Source organism: Stomoxys calcitrans, chromosome 5, assembly GCF_963082655.1.
Source record: "Stomoxys calcitrans chromosome 5, idStoCalc2.1, whole genome shotgun sequence".
NCBI lineage: Eukaryota > Metazoa > Arthropoda > Insecta > Diptera > Muscidae > Stomoxys > Stomoxys calcitrans.
Genome location: NC_081556.1, coordinates 85,822,759 through 85,849,780, shown reverse-complemented (window position 1 = coordinate 85,849,780; position 27,022 = coordinate 85,822,759). Strand labels below are relative to the sequence as shown.

General features: G+C 40.6%; 1 protein-coding gene across 1 annotated transcript in view; it reads right to left on the bottom strand.

The window, feature by feature from the left end:
• The window catches only part of LOC106086400 (uncharacterized), a gene marked incomplete in the record, with an annotated part of 361,383 nt that overhangs the window by 140,110 nt on the left and 194,251 nt on the right, over positions 1 to 27,022 (bottom strand). The window contains 1 exon segment of the mRNA XM_059368796.1: positions 21,048 to 21,103.

Genomic DNA, 27,022 nt, shown 5'->3' with positions numbered 1-27,022 from the left:
GAAATTATTGTCCGATTTGGCTAAAATTTTGCATGTGGTGTTCCGTTAAGACTTCCAACAACTGTGCCATGTACGGTTCAAATCGGTTTACAAACTGATATAGCCTCCATATAAACCGATTTCCCGATTTTACTTCTTGAGCCCTTACAAGCCGCGATTTTCGTCCGATTTGGCTGAAATTTTGCATGTAGTGTTCCGGTAAGACATCCAACAACTGTGTCAAGTACGGTCCAAATCGGTTTATAACCTGATATAGCCTCCATATAAACCGATTTCCCGATTTCACTTCTTGAGCCCTTACAAGCCCCGATTTTCGTCCGATTTGGCTGAAATTTTGCATGTGGTGTTTCGGTATGACTTTCAACAACTGTGCCGAGTACGGTCCGAATCGGTCTATATCCTGATATAGCTCCCATATAAACCGATCCTCCGTTTTGCCTTCTTGGGTCCTTACAAGCCGCAATTTTCGTCCGATTTGGTTGAAATTTTGCACGCAGTAATCTGCTATGTGCCTAGTACGGGCCAAACCAGTCTATAACCCATGGCTCCCATGTAGACCGGTCTCTCTATCATCCTAGTTCAGATCCGAGAAGTTTTAATTTTTGCTGGTTTGACAGAAGTTTGGTATGTAAAATAAAATTATGCCCCTCAACTAAATTTATTGTAAATGAATTTTAGCAGGATCCAAGATGGTGGGTTCCCAAGATTCGGCCCGGCCGAACTTAGCGCGCTTTGTCTTGCCAGTAAAAGCTTCGTCTTCTCATGATCCGGATCTCTCTTTTCAACTAAGTTAATTAGTGAAAATATGTAGCAGAATCCATGGTGGTGGGTTGTCAAGTTTCGTCCCGGCCGAACTTCCAGCGTTCTTTATTGTAAAAAATTGTTTTTATCTTTCTTTCTCTTTACACAGACCTGGCCAATCGAGTTTAAAAAATATTAAGAAACAGTGAATATAATTTATTACCCTAAAGAGCGCATAATTTAATATTTAGCATACTTTGGAATCACACTAATATGGGGGAGGAGGAAGACACTGAGTGTTATGCTGGCTGTCTTCACAAGTAATTGCCAGTTGTCTACCTCCTCAGCATTGTCTTCACTTTGGTCTTCTTTAGTTTGTCTTTAAAATGTCAATTGAATTTGTCAAACTGCTTACACCTCAACAATGGATGACATCACATCAGAGCCCAAATACAGCGCAGGCCAGACGAAAATTCACTTAAAATTAAATGAGTCATAAATTAAACGATTGAGAAGTTGATGGGACGCAAGACAAATGTGCCACACATAATTGTGACACAGTTTAATAACCCCCAAAGGCAAGAATGAATACAAATCGTTGTCGAAACACCAATGCTTAAAGGCGGCAAATGAATGAACGCAACGAATGCTCATTGCGAAACTTGTGAAGTTTATTCAAATATTCAGCAGATAGCACAGCGGAAAGAAGGAAAAGGGTGGGCCCTCAATGGAGTGAACCCAAAAACTCAAAAAAAAAAAAAAAACATTCATTCGCTTCATAAATTATGAAGGCAAGTTGTATGGCTGCTTTATGAATGAAGGAGGAGGCATTTGGAGGTCATCATCGACTGTAAGTTGAGAAGAGTTTTTTTTTTCCAAAGAATTCCTTTTCCAAAATTATTTTGTCTATGTTTTATGTCTCAAATTTCCATCACACCTATGGCAGTTGAAAACAAAAATAAATCATAATTTGGCTATTCTAAAGTTTAACAAATCAATTATGACCCCGCTAAAACCATGTTGGGTGGTTGGTGGGGTTTTGTAACTTCCTATTAGCCAGCCAACTAGTCTGGGTTCATAGCAAAGGCAAATATTTATTTTGACACTTTTATGGCCATGTTGTAATAGAAAGCGTGTGGCACTCCACTCCACTCGACTCTTCTCACCCTTGAGCTGTCCAAAGCCCATTACAATGGGGAGCTGTCAACACAAAACATATTTGGTTGACACAAGCCAGAAATCTCGGGTCAGAAATACCACATCATGGCTATCTTGGGGTGTTTTTTGAGTTTCAGTTTTGCATTATGGAAATGCAGCAGCTTTTTGGGAAATGTATGAAATTGTTTTTCCCTTTGCTCTGCTCAACGTCACGTTTGCCATTGGGAGCAGGCAGGCAGGCTACATTATTTGTTCACTCGTTTGGATTTTGTTCCCATGAGATTTTTCTTTATTTGTATTATTTTTAGGGGTTTGGCCTGGGTTGGTTGCTATTTCAATGTGACTGGAACGCTGCCTCTTATTTTTAGTTTGCTGTGATTTCGCCACCCTGCAGATTGACTACAGATGATGAACGGCCACATCAACGCCTAGTTGCTACTATCCTAAACCCAAAATCGAGCCATACTCAATTTTAAATTTGTTTAATTTTTCTTTGGATTTCAATGGGGTTTTAGTTTGACTAACGCCATAAGCCCATATAGCCAATGTTGCCATATACTAGCAAACAAATTATGTCAAAGAGGGAAGTTAACCGACGCAAAATTTCCATTCCCAAGCAATAAAGTCTTCAACATGAAACCATACTTGGCAGACATCTAAGGTATTGTAACTTCCATCTATCAAAAAAGGATGATTTTTAAAGAGCTATAGGAAAGTAAAAAAAAAAAAAACAAATTCAGAAAAATGTCTGAAATCTTCATTTGAATCGAGAGTACGGTCCATATAATTTAATGTTTGTGGACTATTTCATGCAAATGATGACCGTGACTGCGCCTCAAATGGTCCATGTGCTTAGTCTATGTCCAGGCATACTCTTTCCAACATTACGGACGGTATCTCACGAACATCGGGATTGTCTGTATAGACATGATCTGTAACATAGCTCCACAAAAAATAGTTTAAAAGCGTTAAATTGCACGATCTAGATGGCCAATTGACCGGTCCCGAAAGTGAAATAAAATGTTCACCGAACTCACCTTTCAATAAGTCCATGTTACGCGTGGTGTGTGGCTTGTGGCATCGTTTTGTTGAAATCACATGTCATGCAAGTCAAGCTCTTGCGTTTTGGGCAAAAAAAAGTTGGATATCATGGCACGGTAGCTTTCACTATTCACAGCTACGTTACTATTCGCATCATCTTTGAAGAAGTACGGTCCAATGATGCCACCAGCCCATAAACCACTACCAATGCATGACGTTTTCTGGATGCATTGGTAGCTCTTGCAATGCTTCTGGCTGATCTTCACTCCAAAGTCAAGAGCCAAAATTGGTTTATATGGCAGCTATATCAGGTTATGAACCGAGTTGAACCATACTTAGCACAGTTGTTGGAAGTCATAACAAAACACCTCATGCTAAATTTCAGTCAAATCGGATGCCCTCTAGAGGCTCAAGAAGTCAAGACCCAAGATCGGTTAATATGGCAGCTATATCAAAACATGGACCGATTTGGCCCATTTACAATCCCAACTGACCTACGCTAATAAAAGGTTGGAAAGTTAGCGTGCTTTCGACAGACAGACGGACGGACATAGGGAAGGACATGGCTAGATCGACCTCAAATGACATGACGATCAAGAATATATATGCTTTATGGGGTCTTAGACACATATTTGGAGGCGTTACAAACAGAATGACGAAATTAGTATACCCCCATTCTATGGTGTAGGGTATAAAAATCACCCTTTATAAATTGATCTTTATACCAAATCGTAAAGACCAAAATATCTAAGTAAGCCTGCTTGCATACTGCCTCTAAAACCAACTTATGGGAATTTTGTTATATGTCTTTCGGTCTGGCAACACTGCCAATAGCTAATATGCACATGGATGGGCTCTTTATAATTTATTTATTTTGAGTTTTAGGCAGTTTTAAGTAGAGTTTGGACGATATTGCCTGCACGATTGGCCGTTCATCGGTGCGTTTGTTTACTATGCCATTGTCTTGAGGTTTCCCATGACAAATTTGTTGTCTTTTGTTGTGGCAGTTTGTTCACAATGTGCTTCTTTTGATTTGTTGTTGTTGTTTAGTTTTTCTTTTTGCCTGGATAATAGATCGTATCAAATTTTGAAATGGCACACCCGGGATTCTATTTCATGCCACACGCAACACACACACAGACATGCATAGAAGAGTTTTGTTGAACCACTTCCTTTATTGTTGCTGTCTTATGTTTGCCATAGATTTAAAATCCTTTTTTTTGTGTTAGTATTGATAGCATTCCTCTTCTTCTCGTAGGACCTCAATTTAATTTGTGCCATTGAACCTCGAAGGGGTGTTGCCAAGGGTCAGGATTTGAATTATTTATTAGGAGATTGAAAAATTGTAAGAAAAGAAAAGTCATTGTGGAAAATTGATAATCGGCTTAATAACTGAATCATTGTAAACGATTGAAATTCCAAAAGGCTTAGATAAATAGCCAGCAAATTGGGCTGAATAGCTGCAGATGTGAAGATATTATTTTTAATATTCTAAGTAATAATCGAATACCAAAGATAGCTGATAATGTAAAAGGCAAACTTTGAGAGAGGAGCAAAGGGACGACCCATGGTTTGTTTTCCTACAAAACTGATAATAAGCATATGAAATAGGGAACGGTGTTTATATATAACATTTCCGGTAATAATTTTGAGTAAAATCATAGATTGTTGCTACAGAGCAACACTCATTGGGTTCATTAAAGGGTAACCTTTAAACTAAATTTTCGTTTAAGAATTTTTTTCATTCCGCTCAAAACATTAATCAAAATATTCCTAACTTAAGTATGGTCACCGTGTCTGCCAATTACGTCGAACGCTTGGCTTCAAATCCTTCATGAACATAAGCCAAATTTTCAGCGGGGTTTATCTCCCTGTTAATGCTGGCTTTATTTGTAAGGTATCCCGCCATGTTGAAACGTCTCAACTAAGTGGTGTAACTATGCGGCACGACGTTCGGAATCGGCAAAAAAAGGAGACCCTTTATGATTGAGTTTGAAAACTATATTCGGACTGCACTCATTTATAGCGAGAAGTGTCCCTTGCTTCTTAATGGAATGATCATGGGAAAATTAGTATGTAAATATTGATTAAACCGTTGCACAGTGGGATGAAAAAATAAGTAAAAACGTGCTAAGCTCGGCCGGGCCGAATCTTATATACCCTCCGCCATGGATCGCATTTGTCGAGTTCTTTTCCCGGCATCTCTTTTTAGGCAAAACAGGATATAAGAAAAGATTTGCTCTACTATTAGAGCGATATCAAGATATGGTCCGGTTTGGACCACAATTCAATTATATGTTGGAGACCTGTGTAAAATGTCAGCCAATTCGAATAAGAATTGCGCCCTTTGTGGGCTCAAGAAGTAAAATAGAGAGATCGATTTAGATGGGAGCTGTATCGGGCTATAGACCGATTCAGACCATAATAAACATGTATTTTGGTGGTCCTGAAAGGATGCGTCGTACAAAATTTCAGGCAAATCGGATAATAATTGCGCCCTCTAGAAGCTCAAGAAGTAAAGTCCCCAGATCTGTTTATATGGCAGCTATATCAGGTTATGGACCGATTTGAACCATACTAGGCACAGTTATTGGATGAAAAAATACTTTGTGCAAAAATTCATTCAAATAGGATAAGAATTGCGCCCTCTAGAGGCTCAAGAAGTCAAGACCCAAGATCGGTTTATATGGCAGCTATATCAGGTTGTAGACCGATTTGAACCATACTTGACACAGTTGTTGGATATCATAACTTGCAAAATTTCATCCCAATCGGATAAGAATTGCGCACTCTAGAGGCTCAAGAAGTCAAGACCCAAGATCGGTTTATATGGCAGCTATATCAAAACATGGACCGATATGGCCCATTTAAAATGCCAACCGACCTACACTAATAAGAAGTATTTGTGCAAAATTTCAAGCGGCTAGCTTTACTGCTTCGGAAGTTAGCGTGCTTTCGACAGACAGACGGACGGACAGACGCACGGACATGGTTAGATCGACATAAAATGCCGCAACGATCAAGAATATATATACTTTGTGGGGTCTCAGACGAATATTTCGAGCAAACAGAATGACGAAATTAATATACCCCCATCGTATGGTGGAGGTTATAAAAAATGTGGAAATAAGTCTGCCATTTGTGAACGGATAAAAATATCTTCACGAAATGTGTAAACCAGACTATTTGCACAGCCCTAGAAGGCCTGAGGGCCCATTGGACGGCCTTCAATCTCCAATGGGCCCTCAGGCCTTCTAGGGCTCTGCAAATAGTCTGGCTTACACTTCAACTATAACCATATAAACATTTCGTTGGTTGGTCATCTCGGCCCTACAAAATTTTGTTGGTGCTGCCAAAAAGGGCATTCAAAATCAAATTTTCAAAAAATTTGCTAGCGAAAACTCTACAAAAAACATACTTTTGTGTGGGGGACATCTTTTTTATTGAAATTTTCTCTGAAGCTTGTCCCTTTTAAATTGTTTGTGGCGGAGGCAGTTGTCTAGAAAAGTGTTGTGCAAAATTTTGAGAAGATTGGTCAACAAATGTGCTTGCAAAGCCTCTAGAAGCGAAAATCAGGCGAAACATATATATGGCAACTATATCTAAGTCTGATAATATTTCGATGAAATTCAGCAATAATCGTTCAAAAAATAATATTGCAATATTCGATAAAATCGGGCAAACATATATATGGGAGCTATATCCAAATCTGAACTAAGTTCGGCCGGGCCGAATCTTAGATACCCTCCACCATGGATCGCATCTTTCGAATTCTTTGCGCAGTATCTCTTTTTAGGCAAACAAATAATAATGAATAAGAATTGTTATGGTATTGGAGCTATATCAAGTTATAGTCAGATTCGGATCATAAATGAATGCCGACCATTGTAGAAGTCATTGTGCGATATTTCAGTTCATTCGGATAAGAATAAGCCGTTGTACAAAATTTCTTCCAAATCGGATGAGAATTGCGCCCTCTAGAGGCTCAAGAAGTCAAGATCCCATATCGGTTTATATGGCAGCTATATCAGGTTATGATCCGATTTGCGCCATACTTAGTTAACTAAGTGGTGGAATGACTGAGATATAATGTCATAACGATGATTGACATAAATATCTTTTCAGACAGCCAGGCAGCCACTAAATCCACGGAGAACGTATTTCTGAACACAAAAACCGCCCTCGACTGTCGCAGATCTCTTAATGAGATGGCTGAAAAGTTCAAAATTCACCTGTTCTGGGTGCCGGGCCACAGAGATATCCCAGGAAATTGTAAAGCGGACGAGCTTGTGAGACTAGGAACTACCTTACAAACTCTAGGGATACTGGAGTCTGTGGAAATGTCTCTAGCGTCATGTAAGCTAAGTTTTCAGGACCAGGCCCGAAGGACAACAAACGACAGATGTTCACAAAGTGCGGGTATTAAATACTCCGAAATTATGTGGCCTTGTTTAGACTTGAAAATGTCTACGGCGTTGTAGTCGCTGGCTAAAACACATGTCTCGGTCATTGTGTCCATCATGTCTGATAGGAAAACATGCCGACTGTCTAAAGGTTGCAAGTAAGGACTTTTTCAGAAGCTGTGAGTTCGTCTAGTTTGTGTCCCGCACTGGCAGTCAGGAGTAGTACTTTAGGTTTTCATTTCTATGACAACTTGTCTGATTTAACGATTGTTAACCTTCGCAAGGGGAGGCCACCGTAGCGCAGAGGCTAGCAAGCCCGCTTATAACGCTGAACGCCTAGGTTCGAAAACTTAGCGAGACCATCAAAAAAAAAAAGTCAGCGTTGGTCTTCCTCTCCTAATGCTGACAACATTTGTGAGGTATTATGCCATGTAAAACCTTCTCTCCAACGAGGTGCAGCACGCTGTACGGACTCGGCTATAAAAAGGAAACCCCTTTTCCTCGAGCTTAAACTTGAATCGGACAACAATCATTGATACGTGAGAAGTTTGCCCCTGTTCATTAATGGTTCAAATTTGCATTTGAACCTTCAAAATTTGTTGGGTTATTTAACGCGATCTGGATACCTCAACAGTAGGTTAGGTTTGGTTGAAAAGAGGGTGCAGATATTAATGCGCCCCATGCCACTCTGGACATACACCTAAGCCAGTAATCGGCTTGTTGTGCACTCTAAAAACTATAAAGTAACCTCCAAAAGCATGCTATCACTTCCCGCACCTATTTTACATAAGTGAGCTCGTAGTCCTATGTGTCCCGTTATGATATGGCTATATTGACCTCCTTCTTGCTTCTTTTCAGTAATAGCCTCGTCTTCTCACGATCTGGATCCCTCCATAGGATTTTTTCCGTCCTACTGACCGTTTTGCGGTTCCACAATGTTGCATGCGCATTCGTCGCGCACCCCCTTAACTCAGACTGCGTCGACCCGAAAGGCTTCGGGTTAACCAAGCTTATTGACGACAGTCCTATGGCCTTCACCGCCAAATCGTCTGCCCTTCTATTTCCCCTTACTCCGTTATGGCCCGGCACCCAAACGATGCGGATTTTGCCATTCTCAGAGAAGGCGTTAATCTCCTTCTTACACTGCAAGACTGTCCTTACAGTCCTGGTTGTTATTGCCCTTATGGCAATTTTACTGTCGGTAAAGATGTTCACACTGTGGTGTGTTAGCACCACACCACTTCACTCATTCGATGATTATCTGGATCTCCGCCTGCAGGACCGTATTATGGTCAGGCAGTCTAAAACAGATCTCAGTCCCTGGGTTCTCAATGTAAACCCCCAGGCCCACTCTGTACTCTATCTTTGATCCATCCGAGTTCCGTCAATCCAAGACTATGCCGATGGCAGTAGTGCCTCGCACTCGACTTCGAGGTTCATCTCAGGTATCCGATCGGAAACCTCTTCCCTTCCTTGTGGTCACCCATAGGAGTGGCAATAAAATGCCCCCTGTGGCGTGCCCTGTGCCACTTTCTCCATTATATTTATGACATGGGGCACACAATTTATCCACCTGTTGCTTAGCAAATGGTTTATCTAGTCTTTTAGAACCAGGCCCACCCGGTACTGGTCTAAGGATTGGATCAGTGTGTCGGCCCGTACATTGTTAAAAGACCACTCGATGTCAATGCATACAGCCAGTGTGTACGTTACGTTTGGCATCGAAGGATGCACAACCTCGTGTAGGGCAGTCTCCACCGACCTTCCCTTGGCATAGGCATGCTGTTCGTATTTGAGCAGTTCGCTGGATGTCATATTCTTTATCATGGTGTCCACAATACGTTCCATGGTTTTGAGTAGAAAGGACGTAAGGCTTATGGGTCTGTAGGCCTTTGGTGTCGCATAATTTGCCTTGCCGGGCTTGGGTATAAACACCACCCTTGCCTGCTGCCAGGCTTTCGGAGCATATGAAAGTCCTGGGCACCCGGGCCAGATATTCTGCCCCTTTCTGTAATAACGCCGTAAATGTTCCATCAGGTCCGTGTGACTAAGATGGGTTGAAGCTCCTCAAGGATTCCTTCACCATAAATTCTGTTATTATAAACCTTCGATCAACGTCATTATTCCAAGATCCGGTGTCTCCGTGAGTCCCTTCGTATCCTGTGGAAAATGCGTTTGCCTTAAAAGTCTCAACATGTCCTCCGTTGTCTCCGCTTTCAATCCCATGTCGTCTTCTAAAGTTTCAGTTTGGACATGGCTTTTTAAGAGAAACTTTTTTATCTTGGTGGCGTCATTAACGCTATCGACCTGTTCGCAGAAAAGCTTTCAGGACGTTTTGCCGCTCTGGTAATCTTATTCTTACCTCAACGGTGAAAATTAGAAGGCATCTTCCTTTTCCTGTTCATGTGGTATGACAATGGTCTAACTGAGGCAGATGCCACTTCAACCTAACCTAACACATATGTTGAACTTTAGGAAACTCTTTATAAACTCAACATTTCGGATTTCATCTCAATTGCATTCATAAATGTTGGATACAATTTGAGTTTTGTGCATTTGGGTTTCCTAAATTACTTGTTGTTGTAGATTTCTTCTTTAAAGTTTTAAGTTACGATAGTGCATTCTAATGGAGGTCAGTCATCCAGCTAGCTAGAGCAAGCAGAGATAGACAGATGGATAGGCGGATAGATGGATGGATGTATGAATGAATGAATGCTTGACTTGAGTAGCTGAATTGATGGTTGTTGCATGGATGATCCCATGATGAGTGATGGATCGATTGCTTGCTGCTAGCTGTTGGTGGGCACCCATCATCTTCCTTCTCCTAGGCCATAGGAAATGCCACATCAAGAGTTCATTTAATTGAACCATAGAAATTGTTCCAATTTCGTGAGCATCATAGCCAATCAGTTTGAGAGTGTGCGTTGTGCTTTCGTTGTTGTGGTTGTTGGTGTAATTGGAACTTCTAATTTCAAATGGTACTTCTCATTTTCCCTACAAATCGAAAAAAAAACTCAAATTTAAATTCAAATTCTTGCCATATTTCATTTCCATGTGAATTCATGCGATGCATCATCGAAATTCTTTTTCATCGGTATTCATTGGGAGGAAGTTTCAGTTTTTTGTGTTGGATATTTTTTGTTGTTTTTTCTAGTTTCTTATTTTCTGGTCTAGCTGCATTGGCCTATATCGAAAACGTCCATGCCATTATGACAGGCTATTAAATAGTTTCTGAAAATGTTCTAAGGGGGATCAGGCTTTCTGTTTGTCGTATCGTTCATATCTGGAGAACGTGCCACATTTCGGTGAAGACGATGTGTTTTTGTTTATGCTCATTTGGCCTTATTTAAATGCAGGGAATATTTGTTTCGCTCGACAATTAAAAAAAAGAGACAAAAAAATTTACATTTAATTTGGGAAAATTGAAAATTAAATTTTAATCAAATAAAATTAATTAAGAAAAAATTCAAGAGTGTTAATAAAAACTGTAAATCTTTGTTCATACATGGGGATGCAGCAGGTTAGGTTAGCAGCAACAGATTTCAATATCGTGATGCTTGTCCCTCGATTTGAAGATGGGAAACAAATTTTGTAATTTTGTGACAGAAGGAAGGCATTGATCCAGAAAGCTGGACAAACCATCAAATCCGAGTAGCAAACATCGATTCCGAGTAGCAAACATCGATTCGGATCCTTAACTTTTTGTAGCGATGATTTGCAAACATAGCGGGAAAGTGAGAAACGTACGATCTGATACTGCATGGATAGAGATAGGCGATGGGTAAATACACAAAAAGTTTTTACACATCTCTACCCGAAAGCGGGGTATTTATTTCTCCAGATATCTTGGGTATAAAACCATTTTCCAAACAATTTTTGATGATTTCTTATTCTTTGTATATAAACCTGACCTTCTGATCTCTTAAAATCAGAATTTAGTTATATATAGCCGCTATATAGACCGATCCCCAGACTTAAAGTCTTGAGACAAAAATTGGTAATTTTTTATCAGATTTCGTTGAAACATGATGAGTACTAGTAGACTCCCACCCATTTCTGTGAAGTGTGGTCCATATCGGACCATATTGGAATATATCTTCTTCTTATATATAAAAATCAATTTGTGTTTGTTTGTAGGTTTGTTTGTTTGTGTATTCCTTATAGACTCAGAAACGGCTGAACCGATTTTCTAGATGGTGCATACTGATCCCGTGGTGAAAATAGAGTACTACATTTTTTGATATCTGAAGGGGGGTCGGACCCTCCCCCTTACCCTAATTGGTAGAAACGCCAGATCTCAGAGACGGGTGGTGCGATTTAAGCGAAATTTTGTGTGCTCTCGTATAGTACCCTAAAAATAAAAATTTGGTATCCAAATTTCGGATGGGGTATATAGGGGGCCGCCCCACCCAAAAACCTACCAAACATATATTTAGACCAATCACGACAATATGGGACTCAAATGAAAGGTATTTAAGATTAGAAAACGTTTCTGATATCTAATTGTCGGACTAAGTGATTGGGGGACAACCCCAACCCCCAAAACCCCCTTAAATCGGACATATTTACCGACCATGGCAATATGGGACTCAAATGAAAGGTATTTGCGAGTAGAATACGAATATAATATCCAAATGTGGGACCACGTTTCTGGGGGTCCACCCCTTCCCCAAAACACCCCCCAAAGAGGACTTATTTACTGACCATCGGGATATGGGGCTTAAATAAATTTAATAATAAAAATTAAATAAATTTAATAATAAATATTTGAGTGTAGAATACGAATCTGATATCCAAATATGGCACCAAATGTTTGGGAGGCCGTCTCTCCCCAAAAACATCCCCCAAAGGGGACAAATTTAAGACCACAGAAATATGGGGCTCAAATGAAAGGTCTTTGGAAGTAAAGCACGAATCTGATATCAATATTCGGGAAAAGTGTCTATGGGGCCACCCTACCCCCATAACACCACCCAAATAGGAAGTATTTGCTGACCATTGCAATATGAGGCTCAAATAAGAGGTATTTTAGAGTAGAACACGAATCTGATATTTTAAGAGCCAAGTCACTGGGTGGCCGCCCCATCCCCAAAAGACCCCCCAAACCAGTCATGTTTGGCTACTATGGAAAAATGGAGTTCAAATGAAGGGTATTTAGGAGAAGACCATGAATCTGACATCAACATTCGGGACAAACTGTCTATAGGACGTCTCACCACCATAACAACCCCCAAGTAGGATGTATTTGCCCACCAAGACAATTTGGGTCATCAAGATAGTGGAGCTCGATATTCTTGGTTTTGAGGGGCCCATACCCCAAACCGGGTTTAAGTATTAGAAAACGAATTTGATATCCAATTTTCAGGCCATTGGCAATATGGGGTTCAAATATATGAGAAGAGAGCGCGTTGCTGATATATTTTCAGGGCTTAGTATTTGGGGGACCACCCAACTCCCGAAAACACCCCTAAATCATACATATTTTTCGACATTGACAATATGGGGCTTAAATGAAAGGAATTGGGGGGTAGAGCAAGAATTGAAACCCACTTTCGGGACCAAATTCTCAAAATACCCCACTGACCATCGCAATATGTAAAATAAAGATATTTGGGAGTAGAATACGAATTTCCCCAAAACACCCCCCAAAGGGTGACATTTTTCGACCATGGCAATATGTGGCTCAAATGAAAGGTATTTGAGATTGGAAAACGAATTGGATAACAAATTTTGGGGCCATGTGTTTGGGGGACGCCTCATCCCGTAAACTCCCCATAAAACCAATGGCAATATGGGTTTTAAATAAATGATATTTGAGAGAAGAGAACGATGCCGATATTTTTCAGGGCCAAGTGTCTGGGGGACCACCTCACACCGAAAACACCCCTAAATCAGACGGCTAAACCGATTACCTTGAAATTTTCACAGATTATGTAGGTTGGTCTGGAAGGAAACATAGAAGTATAGGGGGTCACCACTAAATCGGATTAGAATTACGCCCTCTAGAAGCTGAAGAAGTCAAGACCCCAAATCGGTTTATATAGCAGCTATATCAGGTTATGGACCAATTAAAACCATATTTGGCACAGATGTTGGTAGTCATAACAAAACACGTCGTGCAAAATTTCAGCCAAATTGAGTAAGAATTGCGCTCTCTAGTGGCACTAGAAGTCAAGATTCAAGATCGGTTTATATGGCAGCTATATTAGGTTATAGACCGATTTGAATCATACTTAACATATATGTTGAGAGTCATAACAAAACACCTCATGCCAAATTTCAGCCAAATCGGAGAAGAATTGCCCCCTCTAAAGGCTGCAGAAGTCAAGACCCCAGATCGGTTTATATGACAGCTATATCAGGTTATGCACCGATTTGAACCACACTTAACGCAGTTGTTTAAAAAATCACAACGAAACACCTCACGCAAAATTTCAGCCAAATCGGATAAAAATTGCGGTCAATGGTGACTATGGAAGACAAGATCCAAGATCTGTTTATAAGTGCAGCTATATCAAAACGTGAACCGATATGACCCATTAACAATTTCAACCGACCTACTCTGATAAGAAGTATGTGTGCAAAATTTCAAGCGGCTAGCTTTACTCCTTCGGAAGTTTGCGTTCTTTCGACAGACAGACGGGCGGATATGGCAGCTATATCTAAATCTGAACCGATTTCTATGAAATTCACCAGTAATGTCGAGAGAAAATCCTTCCTGACAAATGTCGAGAGAATCGGTTAACAATGGAGCTTGTTATTGCAATATTTGTCAAAATCGGACGAACATATATATGGGAGCTATATCTAAATCTGAACCGATTTCGATCAAACGTCCTAGCTATTTTGGTAGTTGTCGAGGAAAGCGTTGTACGAAATTTTGGTAAGTTATGTAAATAAATGCGCTTGGAGTGGCTCAAGAAACGAAAATCGGACAGCTGTAAAAAAATCCTACCTGCCAAATTTCGAGATAATCGGTTAACAAATGACCATTTTATTGCAATATTTTCTTAAAATCGGATGAACATATATATGGGAGCTATATCCAAATCTGAACCGATTTTTTCCAATTTCAGGAGGCTTCGTCTCTAGGCCAAAAAACATGCCTGTACCAAATTTCAATTCGATCGGATGAAAATTGCGACCTGTAGTTAATACACAAATGAACATGAACAGACAGACGGACAGACAGGAGGACTTAGCTAAATCGAATCAGCAAGTGATTCTGCGTCGATCGGTATACTTATCAATGGGTCTAGCTCTTTTCTTTCTGGTTGTTACAAACAAACGCACTTAGCTATAACACCCTGTACCACAATAGTGGTGTAGTTCATAAAAAGGAATTAATTGGGTATATACTCAATAAATACCCGAGCATTGGGTATTTACCTGTTAAGCATGGAAGCTCGTCATTCACATTCACAATTAAGAACGTAGTTTGAAAGTCACAAAAGTAATCAATAAGTCATTCACAATTAAAAACTAAGTTTTAACTCACAATCAAAAACTTTGTTTTTTATTATGAATGGTTTATTGAATACTTTTTGACTTTTAAATAATTAAAAGGAATCAATTAATTGGCAATTTGGAAGTTAATATTTCCATTATAATTAAAATCTAACCAGTAATCTATGCATAAACCAGTAAGGAAAAACAAGACTTGGGCGTAGCCGGCTATATAACAGCCTACACTAGAACTTATCTTCATATCTAGTCAGACTTAAATTTTGCATACCCATTGAAATATCGAATAGAACCTTGTAAGATTTTCTTACGATAGGCCATAGCAGATAGAAGATATATATGAGAGCAATATATATGGGGGCTATATCTAAATGTGAACCGATTTTATTGAAATTCGCACACATATTAGGACGTCAAATAAAAAACGTCACTCAAAATTTTGAAAAGATCCGACCAAAATTGTGGATGCTACAGTCTTCTATATCGGATGCAAAATATATTGGACGAATCATCTGACATCGGTAACAAAAAACGAGAGAAGTGGTTCTCATGTTGTCAGAACGACACGGCTGAACGAAATCTGATATATTTACTGCCATATCTTACCGATATCGGACCCATGTCGGACCAAAATTCCAGGGAAATTGTAGGTCGTACCGAATTGTGAACGAATTCCTAAACGATTTCGGATCAATTTCTTGACGATTGTCTTACAACTGACCAAACAAAACAAAAACTTCTAGGCAACAGTTAACGGCACAACACCAGAGAACAACAGCAAGCCACCTTAAAAATAAGTGCACATGGAATATTTACTGCCATATTGTACCAATATCGGACCAATGTCCGCAGGGAAGGTTAGAATTAAGTGGATGTCGGCCATCAGACTCACTTAGACGTTTTCGTTCATTGTGATACCATAGGAACAGAAGAAGGAAGATGCCTTCTAGTCACAGCTTCTGCAAAAGTCGTTGCTGGCAACCTTCAGTCTGTCAGCATGTTTTCCGAATAGACAGTGACCTGTCCTGACGGACACAATGAATGAGAAGTTTGTTCTAGCCAACGACAGCAAAGCAGTAGACCTCTTCAAGTCTAGATTAGGTCACATAGTTTTGGAATGCTCACAGTCCTTTCTTTGTGATCATCTATCATTCGTTGTCCTTCGGGACTGGTACTGAAAACGTAGCTTACATGTTGCTAGAGGCAAACCCACAGATTTCAGTATCCCTGGAATGTGTTATGGAGTTCCTTATCTCGCAAGCTCATCCGCTTTACAATTCCCTGGGATATCTCTGTGGCCCGGCACCCAGAACAGGTGAATTTTGAACTGTTCAGCCATCTCGTTGAGAGGCAAGAGAGGCCTTTCTTGCCCTTTCCGAAATGTTGGATGCGAAGTTAAATTTCATGTCCAGCAAAACACCCAAGTATTTTGCGCATTCTGTAAATGGAAGTGAAATTTTGCGTCGTACCGAATTGGGATCGAATTCGTAGACGATTTCGGATCTATTTCTTGACGAATGCCTTACAACTGATCAAAAAAATAAAACTTTCAAAACTTTTACCGGCACCATACTAGAGGATGTCAGCAAGCCACCGTAAAAATAAGTGCACATGCAACGAATGGCAAGCTCACTCCTTCATACCTAATATGCCTTATGAGTAATTCTAAACCAAATTACGAAACGCGTCCCATAATGGTTGTTGTGTGTTGGAATCTCTGGCTTTCCTTTTTTGTTTGCAAAGAAAATCCCCGATCATTGAGCTCGTCTCGAAAGAGAAGCAAACAAAAATTGCAAAAATTAAATGATATTCGCCCTAGGTTAGGTTAGGTAAGAGTAGCAGTCCTTTACAGACTCACTGAGACAATTTTAAGTCCATTTTGATACCACAGTAGCGATAGACCAAGGCTTCTGGCGGGAATCGAGCCCACGACCTTCGCCCTAACAGGCAAAAAACTTGAATATGAAAAAATTCGTCGAAGCCCGGTCGGGATTCGAACCAGACCATATGGAGCAACAGCGAAAGCTGTTGCCATTATCTAGCTTTCGAAGCCATCAATACAACTTTCAACACGTGCACAGAATCATGTGTATATCATGGGAGTACTGTAATTTTGTAGACAAGAAAATCTGCCATTACACGAAAACTCATGCATTGGGAAAAGTACAGCTAACATGCAGGGTTGTCGAGCGTTGTTAATGTGCTACTTGTATCATAGAGGCGTTCGCGCAATAAATTCGGTACAAGTTAAACGTACGGTCCTTGAAGCGTTTACACTTTATAAGGCTGATGAGTAATTCTAAACCAAATTACGAAACGCTTCCCTTAGTGGTTGGTGTGTCTAGCGAACTCTGGCTTCCCTTTTCCATTTGCAAAGAAAATCTACGTTCATTGAGCTCGTCTCGAAAGAGAAACAAACAAAAATTGAAAAATGTTATAATATTTGCCCTAAATTCTAGTACTGACTTTATTCGCAGCGAAAATGCCTATTAAATTATTGCGAAATCCGACGGACTCTATTCTTTGCCAAAACACAAACAAAAATCAAACAACAACACACAACAGAGATAACACCATTCAAAAAGAGTTTATTAGTGCCCATTTCATGAGCATTTAATTACATTGGCAATTAGGTTTGGTTAGGTTAGGTTAGGTTGGGAAGAGGGTGCAGATATAAATCCGCCCCATGTTAGTATGGACGCACACCTACGCCAGCAATCGGCTTGTTGTACGCTCTTAAAACTATAAAGTAACCTCTAAAAAAGAAAATTTTATTTATTGTTTTTAATACCACTCCCCTAAGTTGGTAAATATCTGGTATTGTGTCTCCACCTAAGTGCCGGTATCTGTTGGACGCGAAAGCCGGGCAATGCTCCAACGTCTAATCATCTTCGCCACATGCCCTACACATGCTATCACTTGCCGCACCGATTTCACATAAGTGAGCTCGTAGTCCTATGTGTCCCGTTATGATACCAATAGCTATACTGATCTCCTTCTAACTTCCTTTCAGCAATAGCCTTGTCTTTCGCGATCTGGATCCACCCATAGGATCTTCGCCGTCCTACCGACCGTTTCGCTGTTCCACAATGTTGCATGCGCATTCGCCGCCCACTCCCTTAACTCGGACAGCGTCGACACGAAAGGGTTCGGGTTAACCAAGTTTATCGCCTGCCCTTTCATTTCCCCTTACTCCGTTATGGCCCGGCACCCCAACGATGCGGATTTTCCCCATCCTCAGAGAAGACGTTAATCTCCTTCTTACACTGTAAGACTGTTCGTGGCCTTACCGTCCTGTTTGTTATTGCCCTTAAGGCAATTTTACTGTCGGTAAAGATGTTCACACTCGTCGTCCTTGCGTTAGCACCACACCACTTCACGCATTCCATGATCGCCCGGATCTCCGCCTGCAGGACCGTATTATGGTCAGGCAATCTAAAACAGATCTCAGTACCTGGGTTCTCAATGTAAACCCCCAGGCCCACTCTGTCCTCTAGCTTTGATCCATTCGTATAAAATAATCTTCCAGATGGCAGTACTATGGTTCCGTCAATCCAAGACTGTGCCGATGGCAGCAGTGCCTCAAACTCGACTTCAAGGTTCATCTCAGGTATCCAATCGAAAACCTCTTGCCTTCCTTCCAGATTTCCTATCGTCGCCTCGATTATACCGCGATGGTATGAGCTCAATCCATCCTCAATCCATTCTCCCATCGCTTTAAGTCTCATAGACGCAGAGGCTGCCTCACACTGATTCTATATGTCAATAGGTCGGATATCTAGAATATTCTCCCGTGCCCTTGTGGGCGTGGTCTTCATTGCTCCGCCTATGCCAAGACAACATGTTCTCTGAACCTGTTGTATGGTCCTTATGTTGCACTTTTTCCTCATAGCAGTCCACCAAACTCTCTCAGGACCGGGTCCACCCGATACTGGTCTAAGGATTGGATCAGTGTGTCGCTCCGCACATAGTTAGAAGTCACCTCGATGTCAATGCATACCGCCAGTGTGTAGGTTTTAGCATCAAAGTATTCATCTATTTTATGCACAACCTCGTGCAGGGCAGTCTGCACCTACCCTTGACATAGGCATGCTGCTCGTATTTGAGCAGTTCGCTGGATGTCATATTCTTTATCATGGTGTCCACAATACGTTCCATGGTTTTGAGTAGAAAGGACGTAAGGCTTATGGGTCTGTAGGCCTTTGGTGTCGCATAACTTGCCTTGCCGAGCTTAGGTATAAACACCACCCTTGTCTCCTGCCAGGCCTAGGCACGCTGTGAAAATTTTGGCCAGACGAGGCGCCAGATAGTCTACCTCTTTCTGTAGTAACGCCGGAAATATTCCATCAGGTGCGGGTGACATAAATGGTTTGAAGCTCCTCAAGGATTCCTTCACCATAAATTCGGTTACTATAAACCTTCGATCAACGTCATTATTCCAAGATTTCGGTGTCTTCGCGAGTCTGTTTGTATCCTTTGGAAAATGGGTTTTCATTAAAAGCCTCAACATGTCCTCCGTTGTCTCTGCCTTCGCTCCTACATCGTCTACTAAAGTTTCAGTTTGGACATGGGTTTTTGAGAGAAACTTTTTTATCTTGGCGTTGTCGTTAACACTATCGACCTGTTCGCAGAAAAGCTTCCAGGAGGCATGTTTTGTTTTTACAAAGTCCTCTGTTAAAAAGTCTGCGGACCTCTTTCCCAATATTGCGAACTCTATGGTATATGTGCGTGTGTTTCTAGCTAACTTCGTTTTTATGTGACATGCGCTACAGACAATTGCTTTGGCCAAAGTGGAATGAACATGCGCAGGGGTATACGCATCATTTTTCTGTTTTTATTTAAAAACAATGATTTTTTTTATAATTAAACGCTTGTAAGGCTTAAACAAGTGTTTTAGTTTTCTTATCTTGTGGTTACTTCTGCAAAACACCAACTATTTAGCCCAAAAAATTATGTTTTACATTAAGAGAGAATGAAAAAATCTTAAAGAGAGTACTTCACACATACAGTCACGTTTTCATTTCGGGCATTGCTGGTCTAGCTTTTCGCCTTCTAAGCGCTGCTAGCAAATGCACAAAGTTATAATACCCTGTGCCACAGTGGTAGTGTAGGGTATAAAAACATGCAGATTTAAGTACTTCCAACTTTTGCATTGGAATGTGTAAAGACACGAACTGGTTTTCTTGGCAACTTTTGAGATGAATTCTAGTCTTCTGTTACATCAACTCCAGTTGGTTTCATGTATGCGTTCCTTGAGAGGCTTTTCATTTTCAAAAGTAATTCGTTTACATGTGCATTTGATTAATTATTATTATTATCAACATCATTTGTATGCCCACCGTCCGCACTGCCCCATGATTGGACGCTAATGGAACTAATAAAATTGTAAAATCACGTATCAGCCATAAACTTAGTATCCTACTCAGACCCCCACCAATAGAAAGCCAAAAACAAAAAGTTGACCAGAGTTGGGCCATGAATAAGAAGAGGTAAGACACCAAAAAATGGGAACTTAAAATGGAAATTCTTCTTCACACTTGGGTTGGGTTAGTTGTAAAAGTGGTTAGTGGTGGCCAGACGGTCGGTCGATCACTGTCTGTTTAGTGGCCGATAATTATGCCAAATGATTAATGTCGCCTTGGCTATTTAATGATTTTATTAAAAATATATAAAAATATTTAGTTTATGTCTTTGTTATGCTTGTTTGGAATTTTGTTTAGAATTTCATCAATAAAGTGTTGTAATTTACGATCATATGCCAGTGCAGCCACTGGGCGGTTGTATGTCATGGACGGTTGTTGATTCTTGAAAGTCTTTTAATGGATCATCGATCAAATTGGAAAAAAGGAGAGTGTGACTATCGCTACTTTGATGGTCATTGATTAATGGTGCGTAAAGTTGATGACATTTATATAAGAAGAGAAAGAGACTAAGCTTTTCCATGGCCTGTCTGATAGTAATGAAAAAAAAAAAAAAAAAATATTGAAATAATTTATATTCATTTTCGATATGGGGAACAATACCTAAGCACTTATTCTGTAAGCTTTTAGTGTTACAAGCAGTGATAGCTCTTGCCTAAAAGCGTTTTAAATAATAAAATTCAGATACACTAATGCAAGGTAGTCATATACAAGGAGTTTCTATAGAAAAAATGTCTGAAGATTCCTTGAAAACACAACCATATCAAGTGAATGTTAGATAATTCAATTGAAAAAAGTTGAGAGTAAAATTTGTACTTACGTTTCTTACAAATGAAAACAAAATTTCGTTTTACAATCTCAAAGTTTGTTCTGCATCTGAAATAGAAAAAAAATTCTATTAAATAAATATAAGAAAAAAATAAATAAATAAAAACAAGTAAAAGCGTGCTAAGTTCGGCCGGGCCGAATCTTATATACCCTCCACCATGGATCGCATTTGTCGAGTTCTTTACCCGGCATCTCTTCTTGGGCAAAAAAAGGATAAAAGAAAAGATTTGCTGTGTTCTTAGAGCGATATCACGATATGGTCCGGTACGGACCACAATTAAATTATATGTTGGAAACCTTTGTAAAATGTCAGCCAATTTGAATAAGAATTGCGCCCTTTGGGGGCTCAAGAAGTAAAGTAGAGAGATCGATTTATATGGGAGCTGTATCGGGCTATAGACCGATTCAGACCATAATAAACACGTATGTTGATGGTCCTGAGAGGATCCGTCGTACAAAATTTCAAACAAATCGGATAATGATTACGACCTATAGAGGCTCAAGAATTCAAGATTCCATGAAATACGTCATGCAAAATTTCAGCCAAATCGAATACGAATTGCGCCCTCTAGAGGCTCAAGATCAGGTATCAGTTTATGGACCGATTTGAACCATACTTGACACAGTTGTCGTGTAAAATTTCATTACAATCGGATAAGTATTGCGCCTTCTAGAGGCTCAACAAGTCAAGACCCAAAATCGGTTTATATGGCAGCTATATCAGGTTATGAACCGATTTCAACCATACTTGGCACAGTTGTTGAAAGTCATAGCGAAACACGTCGTGCAAAATTTCATTCCAATCGGATAAGAATTGCGCCCTCTAGAGGATCAAGAAGTTAAGACCCAAGATCGGTTTATATGGCAGCTATATCAGATTAGGAACCGATTTGAACTATACTTGGCACAATTGTTGGAAGTCATAACAAAACACGTCGTGCAAAATTTCATTTCAATCGGATAAGAAGTGCGCGCTCTAGTGGCTCAAGAAGTCAAGACCCAAGATCGGTTTATATGGCAGCTATATCAAAACATGGACCGATATGGCCCATTTACAATACCATCCGACCTACACTGATAAAAATTATTTGTGCAAAATTACAAGCGGCTAGCCTTACTCCTACGGAAGTGAGCGTCCTTTCGACAGACAGACGGACGGACATGGCTAGATCGACATACAATAGAATATCACGACGTATGGTACGGTTTTCCTGCTTTTGAAATGAAAGTGACCTTTGTGTCCCTCCATCCCACAAGTTTATTCGACATGCTGATACAAGCAGAGTATATCTCCCTAAGACAAGAGGCTAGTCTGTCGGTCACAGCTTGTAAATCAACCGGTAATACATCATCTGGGCCTGGCGACTTAAAGGAGTCTAAACTTTTTATTGCTCAAAGGATTTTCGGCTAAGACAAAATTCCCTCAAAAACCTGCGCGAATGCATACCAGGTAGACAGAGTTACTGACTATCTAAAGTTGTGGTTCCCAACTTTCTCCATTTTCTTTATCTGTTCAGTTGTACAAGGGGCTTTGGCAGTTAAAACCATCCATTTCGTCTTTTCTCCATTTACTGTCAGACCCATTCGATTTTTTCAAAGGCAGCAGTTACAACTTCCGGTGATCGACCTATGATGTCGATGTCGATGTCGTCGGCATAGGCGAGTAGCATGTGTTCTCTTGTGATTAGTGTGCCATATCTATTCACATATGCATCTGGTACAATCTTCTCTAGCAGAATATTAAAGAGAAATGCTGTCTCCTTGTCGGAAACCCCGTTTGGTATTAAATGGTTAGGAGAGATCAAGTGTCATCCTGCAGAATCTTATTAATTTTGCAGGGATACCAAACTCAGACATGACTTGGAATACCTTTGAACGTAAAGGGATATCAAAAGCGGCTTTGCATTTGATTGATTTGTCCTTCTCATGTCTTTTCCACGATTTGGCGCAGTGTAAATATCTGTTCCAAGGCCAAAGCCGCATTGATAGGGCCCAATTATCTCATTGACTTTAGGTTTTAATCTTTCACACAGTATGCTCGAGAGTATCTCGTATGCGATGGGGAGTAGAATTATTCCTCTGCAGTTGGCCCATTCCGTCTTGTCTCCTTTCTTGTGTACGAGACATAGTATGCTGAGGTTCCAATCATCGGGTATGTGATCTTCTAGCCAGATTGCGCAGATAAGCTGATGCAAACGCCTTAACAGTGTATCGCCGCCGGTCTTAAATAGTTTAGAGCGTAACCCGTCGCCTCCTGCTACCTTGTTGTTCTTTAGTCTGATCACTGCTACTTGGACCTCATTCTGACTAGGAGGTAAACATTCTACACCATCATCATTGACTGGTTCCGCGGTACCCTCTTCGCCGCCAACGTCGGACACTAGCATCTCAACTCACTCACACTCACGTCTTTCCATTTCCTTATTCTTTCTGAGGAATAGACGTTTCACCTCTCTCCTTTTCTCCAGATACCTCCCCTTCATCTGCCGCTTTGCTACTGATTGCAGGGTTGCTCTGTATGGCGCATTCTTGGCTTCAGTAGCATCTCGACACTCTTGGTCGTACCATGGGTTTCTTGGAGGAGGCTTCCGGTACCCAAGTACGGATTTCGCGGCATTTTCCATGAAGTGGGCAATAGTTTGCCACTGCGCCATTATATCATCAGAACAAGAAGTGATTTTATCAAGCAGTTGGGTCAGTGGAGTGGAGTATGACGCTGCCATCTGTTGAGTTTGCAGCTTCTCAATGTCCAGCTTCCGTGCAGTGTCAGACCGTACTTTCCTCGCCATATTTAAACCGGTGCGAACCTTTGCTCCAACAAGGTAATGATTCGAATCTATATTCGCTCCACGGATGGATCGTACATCTAACACGATGTATCACAACGTGATCAATTTGGTTTCTCGTGTTGTCATCGGGTGACAGCCATGTGGCTTTGTGAATATTTTTATGTTGAAATCTGGTGCTTCTAACTACCATGTTTTTTGCAGCAGCGAAATCTATCAGCGTCAACCCACTACTGGATGTTATCTCGTGGAGACTAAACTTTTCGACTATTGGACCAAAAGTGTCTTCCCTCCCTATCTTCGCATTAAAATCTCTTAGAACGATTTTAATATCATGGGCGGGCAGCGGTTATATTCTCTCTCTAGGTGCTCGTAGAAAATATCCTTGGTCTGCTAGTCGTTGTATCCGTAGTATTCTGGCCATATCTCACCACTCTTTTTTGGGATGCAACGAACCATTTCAATTGAGCGTTGATTCTCGAAAGCAATTGGTTAATATCGACCCGAAACAGCATGCATTGTAATAAACTGAAGGAGGCATACGTAACTCCGCAACGAAGTCGGAGTATACAGATGGCAGTTTATAGACTTTCCCACTCTGTTTTTCTGCCTTTTCGACAACTACCATCGCTAAGCTGTCCCTAGCGAATTTAGCAAAAGTGTTTGAACCCGTATTACTTTAGTACGTCGAAGATCTTTTGGGCATGGGATGCCCTTCACATGACCGCAACATTTCGGCTGACTGTGGTGTCGTTTCCGAATCTAGATGGGCAGCCTTTGGGATAGCTTGTGCGGCGAATCTGCAAATGCAAATTTGTCCATGAACATTCAATTAAGGAGCAGGGGCAAACTTTTCAGATATAACTGAGTGCTATCCAATTCAAGTTTAAGCTCAATGATAAGGGGATTCTTTTTTAGTCGAGTCCGAATGGCGTGCCTCTTTGGAGATAAGTGCAGTGAATTTACGACGTCAATTAAGAAAGCATCTCTCCTTATCGGTGAGAGTTAGTTAGTATTATTGGCACCAAATCTCTCAATAAACCTGAGAGCGATGCGCTTTTTACTGTTCTAATCTCTTTAAGAGCGTACTGGGTTGCCAGAGAAGGCCGATTAGTTATTAGGCAGATTATAGGCACGCGAAGACAAAATAGCTTCAATCTTGTCCTTAAGACTCGAACCAGGTGTCTTCGTCAAAAAACCCCTGCCTGCCAGTCGTCTGTTGGCTAGCCTTAACCCATTGAGGTCTCAGTAGCAGACAACATGCTACGGCTATTGGGTCTTTGGAGTCCATTCTTAGGTTATTCCCGCGTTCTAGATTTGCCGCTCCACTGAAATCAGACGCAGATCATCAACATCCTAGTGGATAAAACAGCTATCATTGAGTGACTTAAAATTTTTCCGTAAATAACTACCTCTTATGGGTTACAGAATATTCTTGCGGAACGGAATAACAAAATCACCACTCCACTCAACGGTTCAAATATAATCCTGGAACTGCTAATACCATGTTTTTCCCCGGCGAAGTCTATTAGCCTCAACCCATTATCGGACGTTATTTCCTACACTGTTGGACCCGAAATAATTTCCTTCCTTATGCAAATTTTGCCTATGAACATTCCACTAAGGAAGGGGGGCAAACTTCTCACATATCAATGAGTACAGTCCTATTCAAGTTTAAGCTCAATGATAAGGGACCTCCTTTTTATAGATGAGTCCGAACGGCATGCCGCAGTGCAACACCTCTTTTGGAGAGAAGTTTTACATGGCATAGTACATCATAAATTTTGCCACCGCTGAAAATTTTTTCTGATGGTCTCGCCAGGATTCGAACCCAGGCGTTCAGCGTCATAGGCGGACATGCTAACCTCTGCGCTACGACAGCCCTCCTTCTTTCCTAATCTTCGCAATAAAACCTCCCACAACTATTTTAATATCATGGGCGTGGCAGTGGTCTTATTCTCTCTTTAGACGCTCGTAGAAAATATACTTGGTCTGCACGTTCTTGTCTTCTGTCGGGACATAGGTACAAATAAGGCTGATGTTGAAGAATTTGACCATTATGAGGATTGTGGAACATTTCCTATGTCAATCTTTGACCTTCGCGGTTATTAACATTTCGGTGTCCGTCTGTAATCGGACACACTACGCTATTCTTATTCCGAATGCGATGTCACAGCGCCGACTGTTTAAAAATACATACCCACCATATACCTGATACGAATTTTTCTACCTGCCCCTTAACGCTAGGTATTCACCTAATGAAATGAAATCCATTTAATTTCAAACTTTGTTTAATGTTCCTTCCCCCGAGACATTTAAAGTAGCATTTCTCCAAGCATTAACTAATTAAATGTTCTGAGGCAATTGGTTGCAACATTTTGCATAATTAATAAATGACTATGTCGCGGCTCACCCAACCAACCTCCCCCATTACCAACAACACTAATGCAGCAGTTTTAATGAGAAAGTAATGCAAAATTTAAACCACAAAAGCAAAATACTCGGCAAATAATTAAAAGGCAATTTTTGCAGCGGCAATAACAAAAACCAAGTAGCCGGCCTTCGTACCTGAACTGCAAGGCATGCAATCACAACAAAGAGAGCAGCAATACTTTTACAGTAACAACAACAATGCATTTTATGCTGCTGCCAGCAGTAGGTATCCAATGAGAGTGAATGGGGAGTTATTGGGGACAGAGAGCGACCAGGCGATTGTGTGTATGTATGTGTAAACTTGAATACTTTATTGACATTCAAGGGGAGACAATCGACCGAGCCATTGTGTGTGGCTTTGATCATATCTCGGTGAACATTGCTGTTGTTTGGTGATGGGGAGGGGGGAGGCGGCCATATTGGGGGTAGTTGCCACCAGCAAGTTGTAAAACAAAACTTGTATTAATTACCGTTACAAAATGTAACATTTAAATGCAACAGAAACATAATTACGAAGCCATGTTAATGTTGATACAGCTGATGCACTGTAAGCGATAATGTCATCAACAATAAAAATATTACACTTGCACAGTGATATTTCACATCATCGCAAATAAAATTTAAAGTTGAACCTTAAGAACCATCTCCAAACTGATACGTTAGTAGACGACATAGAAGTGAGACAACGGAAGACATGTTGAGCAGAGACAACGGAAGACATGTTGAGGCTTTTGAGGAAACCCAATTT